The following is a 5361-nucleotide window of genomic DNA, read 5'->3' as shown; positions in this document are numbered from 1 at the left end:
TCCGCCTTCTTGCTCTTTGCCGTCCGCTAGCGGACGGCAAAGAGGGGGCCCGTTAGGTTTTTTTTTTGCAGCTCGTCAGTGGGGCCCCTCCCTCTTTGCCGTCCGCTAGCCGACGGCAAAGAATCTTTGCCGTCCGCTAGCGGACGGCAAAGAACTGGCTGATAGCAAACTTGCTCTTTGCCATCAGCCAGTTCTTTGCCGTCCGCTTTTTGGAAGCTGATGGCAAAGAGCTTCTTTGTCGTCCGCTAGCGGACGGCAAAGAACTGGCAGATGGCAAAGTAGCTGATTCCAGTAGTGCTTCCAAGAAGGTTAGAACGGAGTTGTTGGAAAACCAACAACGAAAAGAACAAGCTTGTTGTGGGCTTATGGAACACATCTCAAAATTATGCGGTGACAACCGACCACTAAAGGAAACAATTGTTTGCTTTAGATCGACGAAGAGATGAACACTTCTTCCACCAAGATTATAAAGAGATAACTTCGATCATTGATAAGCACCACAAATAGCAACATTCCCAATGGAAGGCTTTTAGGTGAAATCTATATCAAGATACTCCAATGAAGAAATTATGATGGGTTGAAACAACTCATGATCGAAGAGAAAATGATGGTTTTAAAATATCTCCTTCTTGACAACTTGTGAATCATGAAACATGAAGAGAAATTGTCGAGGATGACATAACCCCATCTCAAAAGATAAGATAGAAGGAATTACACTTCGGAATGCACGATGAAGGATGCTTGAACTCCTCCAACAAGAGTCTTGAAGGACACTTCAAGAATGAATTAAATCCTTGATGAACCACCATGTTGAGCCTCCATGAAGAACTCCGAATAGGAAATGATAACATAAAAGAATTGAAGGTTGAAGCGAACAAGATTGAAGCCTAGAAATGATTTAGATGGAGCTTCGTGACGAGACATCCAAGAAAACTTGGAACTCCAGAAAAGAAAGGTGAGCAACTTGAATCAAGAATTGATACCACGAATGAACTCTGGAGGAAGGAATGAAATCACCTTTAGGAAACAATAATAAGAATTACGTTGTGCATATCCTTCACCAATTTAAATTGATGACAAGCAACGGATTTGGCATACTACTTATTCTCGTAGAAAGGATTAAGAGGGATATAGCGTAAGCTTGAGAAGGTATTGATGGAACCACCGGTGGGATTTGGAAACAACGAATGAATTGATATGATAACAAAGGAAGTGAAATCTTGAACGAACCACCGTAAGAATTGAAAAAGAAAGTAGCAAAGGCACAATTCACCGGGAAGAATTGGAAAACGAATGAAGATACTTGACAGAATTTAGATACAAGAGCACAAAGAGATCATGAGCTGACTAGAGTAAACTTGAACGATGCACCGGTAAGATTTGGAGAACGAGAACTGAAAGATGGAATGAATAATTCTGAGATGATGGGCTCTGGCGAATCAAGCTGAAAAGGCTCCTAAATTGCTCCGGATGGGTGAAAAGAATTCTCACAATCGAAAACAATTATGAGTGGATGGCATCAAGCTTGAACTTCGCATCACACCACCATGAATTGTTGAGGCACTCCGGAATGAAAATTAGAAAGGTTGAACTAACGATGAAAATGTTTTGAAAGCAATCTTGGAGAAGGAATGTGACTGATGATAATTCATTCTTATGTCAAACTTTGAAATGATTTTGGGAATAGCTCTGGATAAATTAGAAGAGTCAGGTAAGATCCTGGAAAAGACCTGTGGGTTAGGGCCCACTCAAAAGAAAACACCATTGGAAATGATTTTAAAGAGAGATTGCACCGGTTGAATTAAATGGCTTGAATGAGATAACAATCTCCAAATAGCTTGAACGCCTCAAAACAAAACATGTGTTGAGCACCATGTTTAATTTTGAGTATAGCTTGGCGGATCATAACTCTGAGAGAAATCTTGAAGAACAATTGAAGGATGAAAGGAATCCTTGATGAACCACCATGAAGAACTCCGGTGACAAAAGGGTGATGAGATAGAATGAAGGACAAAAGAATAAGATGAGCCTTGCGGACAAGTTGGTATTAGAGCCTCGACCGACCATAGGAGCCCCCTTGATTGATCGTGTAGTTTGGCCGTTGTCGAGTCTAGAAGAAAATTGTTTTCAGAGTCTAGTTATATTGGAGAGTAGGAATTCTTTTTACTCCTCAGCCTCTTCGTTGCTCTGGTGAGGAATCTTGACGTAGGTGTTTTGAATTACTCCTCTTCCCTTTCAAACTTTCTTTAGGATCACGCAGTTGGTTTTTCGATCGTTGGTTCTCAGCTCTTTTCATCCGGTGCATTTCTCGTCAAGTTGACTCGAGCCTCTTCATCTTTTCCCACCCACCCACCCTTCTTCTTCTCGGAGCCGGAGTCCGTAATCGAGTATCCATCCTACTCGTGCGAAGTCTTTGCTTTCTTTCCTCAATTATTTCAACCGGTGTTTTCTCTTCAAGTTATTCATAGGTTTTCCCCTTCCAAGTTGCCTTTGTTTTCCCGCCCTCCCACCCTCTTCTCCATGGAGCCTGAGTCTCTTTCGAGCATCAATGTCATTCGTGTGGAGCCTCTTCAGTCTTTCGTCAATTGTTCCAACCGGTGAATTCTCTTTTGTTTGACATTCTTCATCTCTTTTTCTTTCCGGTGGATTCAATTCAAGTTTTTTGGGTTGATCATATTCTTTTCCGTAGCTCAAGTGTTTTCCCTGCTCGTTCACCTCTCGCCAGTTTATCTTTCCGGAGTGCTCAACACATCTCAGGAGATTCGTCAATGTTCCAATTAATTCGAGGTTGTCACCTCATTCAAATATTTCAATTGTTCTGGTGCATCATCTATCTCTTCAGCAATCCTTTCCAATGGTGTTTTCTTTTAGTGGGCCCTAACCCACAGGTCTTTTCCCAGGATCTTACCCGACTCTTCTAATTCTTCGGAGTTATTCTCAAATTCTTTTCAAGTGTGACGTAAGAATGAATTTCATCAGTCACATGCCTTCTCCAAGATCGCTTTTAAATTCTTTTCATTGTTGGCTCAACCTCTCTGCTTTTCATTCTCCCAGAGTATCTCAGTAATTTTGGTGGTGTTTTCCGTCGTCATTTGAAGACCGAAGAAGAGTTTTCCTCTAAATATTGTCTGTTCTCTCGAAGTTTCACGGTTCTAGCTTCATATTATCCTCTTGAATTATTCCATTTGTCAGATATTCTTTGCTTATCCATCCGGAGTATGTCAGAAGTTGTTTTCCTGTTTCTATTCACCGAAGGCCATCGTTCCAGAAGAATTCTTGGTCCTCACATTTCAGCTACCGTTATCCAATTATCCCGGTGCTTCGTTCAAGTGTTCTTTAATCGGCTCATGATCTCTTTGTTCTTTTGCATCTAAATCCCCTCTAGCATATTGGTTCTTCTAATTCTTCCCGGTGATTCATTCTCTTCCATCAGTCATTTTCGAATTCTTACGGTGGTTCATTCAAGATTCTTTTTCCTTGATTATCATTTTAATTCATTCGTTCTTTTCAATCCTACCGGTGGTTCATGAAGACTTTCTCAAGTTTTGTGCTATACCCTCCTTAATCCTTTTCAAGAAGAATAAGTAGTATGCAAAATCCATTGCTTGTCATCAATTTAATTTGATGAAGGACAAGCATAACATAATTCTTATTCTTCTTACATCAAGTTGATTAATTCCTTCCTTTTGGAGATTGTTCATGATGAATAATCTCTCGGTTCTAAGCTAATCATCTTTTCTTTTCCGAAGTTTAAATTTCCTAGGCCATGTCGTCGAAACCCCCATCTAAATCACCACAGGCTTTAGTCTTATTCTTTTCATCCTTCATTCCTATCTCATCATCTTTTGTCACCGGAGTTCTTCATGGCGGTTCTTCATGTTTTAATTCATTTTTCAAGAGGTCATCAAGATTCTTGTTGGAGGAGCTCAAGTATTATTCTTCTTGCATCTCGAAGTGCAATTAAATCTCCGTCTTCTATTGAAGTGGAGTTTTGCATTTCTTCGTTCTTCTAAGCTATCCAATCATTTCCGTTTGTGGCCAGTTATCACCTTATGATCTTGAGATGTTACCTATAAGACCACAACAAGCTTATTCTTTTCGTTGTTGATTTTCTCAACAACCCCGTTCAAACCTTCCTTCTAAAGATGCTTTCAATTTCATTCGTGGCACAAGTTGTCATTTTCTTCTCCGTTCTTTTCATTCAACTCTTTCAATTCTTTCCGGAGGTTTTGTGTCATGCCTTCATCAACTATCATTCCATCTTCTCAAGTTCATGTTCTATTCTTTCCTTGTCCAGCCAGAGTTCTGCCTAAGTTCTTTCATGCTTATTCCACTTCTATCTTGTTCTAACCGGAGTGGTTTCAAATTCAGTCTTATTCCTTGAGCTTTTGCTTCTTGTTTTATTCAACATTCCTCTTTCCTACTCGAGTGTTCTTGACTTTGTTCATTTTCCCTCTTGCGTTTTGTTTCACCTCATCCTCTTTCCCCCGTCTCATTCCTAAGATCTCGGGACGAGATCTCTTGTTAGTGGAGGAGTGTTGTAACACCCCGGATTCGATGCGCCAGATGTCCTCCAGTTATTCGTCGTTGTTGCCATGTCATTTGCTTGCGTGTTGCATTTTGCCATGTCATCATCTGCATTTCATCTGCATGTTTTTCAAAACTTGCATCCGTTTGGGTTCCCCCGGTTCTCTCCGTTGTCCATTCGGAGTCCAGACACACTCGCACGCGCCCGCGGCACCTCCGAAATATATTTTATAAGTGGCATAAAAATGTTCTCGGAATGGGATAAAGTTGGCATGTGGTCTTATTATAGTGTAGATAGGCCGCCTGTCAAGTTTCGTCGCATTCGGAGCTCGTTTGATAGCCCAACCGTTAAACATATAGCGATACCGCTGCCGGTACCTTCGTCGGACGTTTTCGGTCTCCAAAAACCCTTGCCGGGCTACCATCTTCCCTCTCTTCTCAGTCAATGGCCTTCTGCACAGCCCCCCTACAGCCCACCTAAACCCCCTTCCGATCGGAGCCATGGGATCGCGATCGGAGGGTCCAGAAACGCCCCCAAACCCTCAAACCCTAGCTCCTTTCTATAATAGACGCCTCCCATGCTATTTTTGGCCTCCACCAACCTCCTCCCTCAATTTTCGCGTAGCCAGCCACCTCCCACCTCGGTTCCACTGCCGCCAGCCGTAGCCCACCACTTGGCGCCGCCGCCGCGCGCCCCGGACCAATCCGGCCGCGCCACGTCACCCAACGCCGCCGCTCCCCTCCACTCCCGCGTCGCCATGCGCCCCTGGCCTCTCCCTCCGCCGCTGGCCTGCTCCAGCCCATCCGCGGCCCGACCCGGGCCAATCTGGGCCC

The sequence above is a fragment of the Triticum dicoccoides genome, chromosome 4B (genome assembly GCF_002162155.2).
Source record: "Triticum dicoccoides isolate Atlit2015 ecotype Zavitan chromosome 4B, WEW_v2.0, whole genome shotgun sequence".
NCBI classification, from domain to species: Eukaryota; Viridiplantae; Streptophyta; class Magnoliopsida; order Poales; family Poaceae; genus Triticum; species Triticum dicoccoides.
This window is presented reverse-complemented; position numbering follows the sequence as displayed.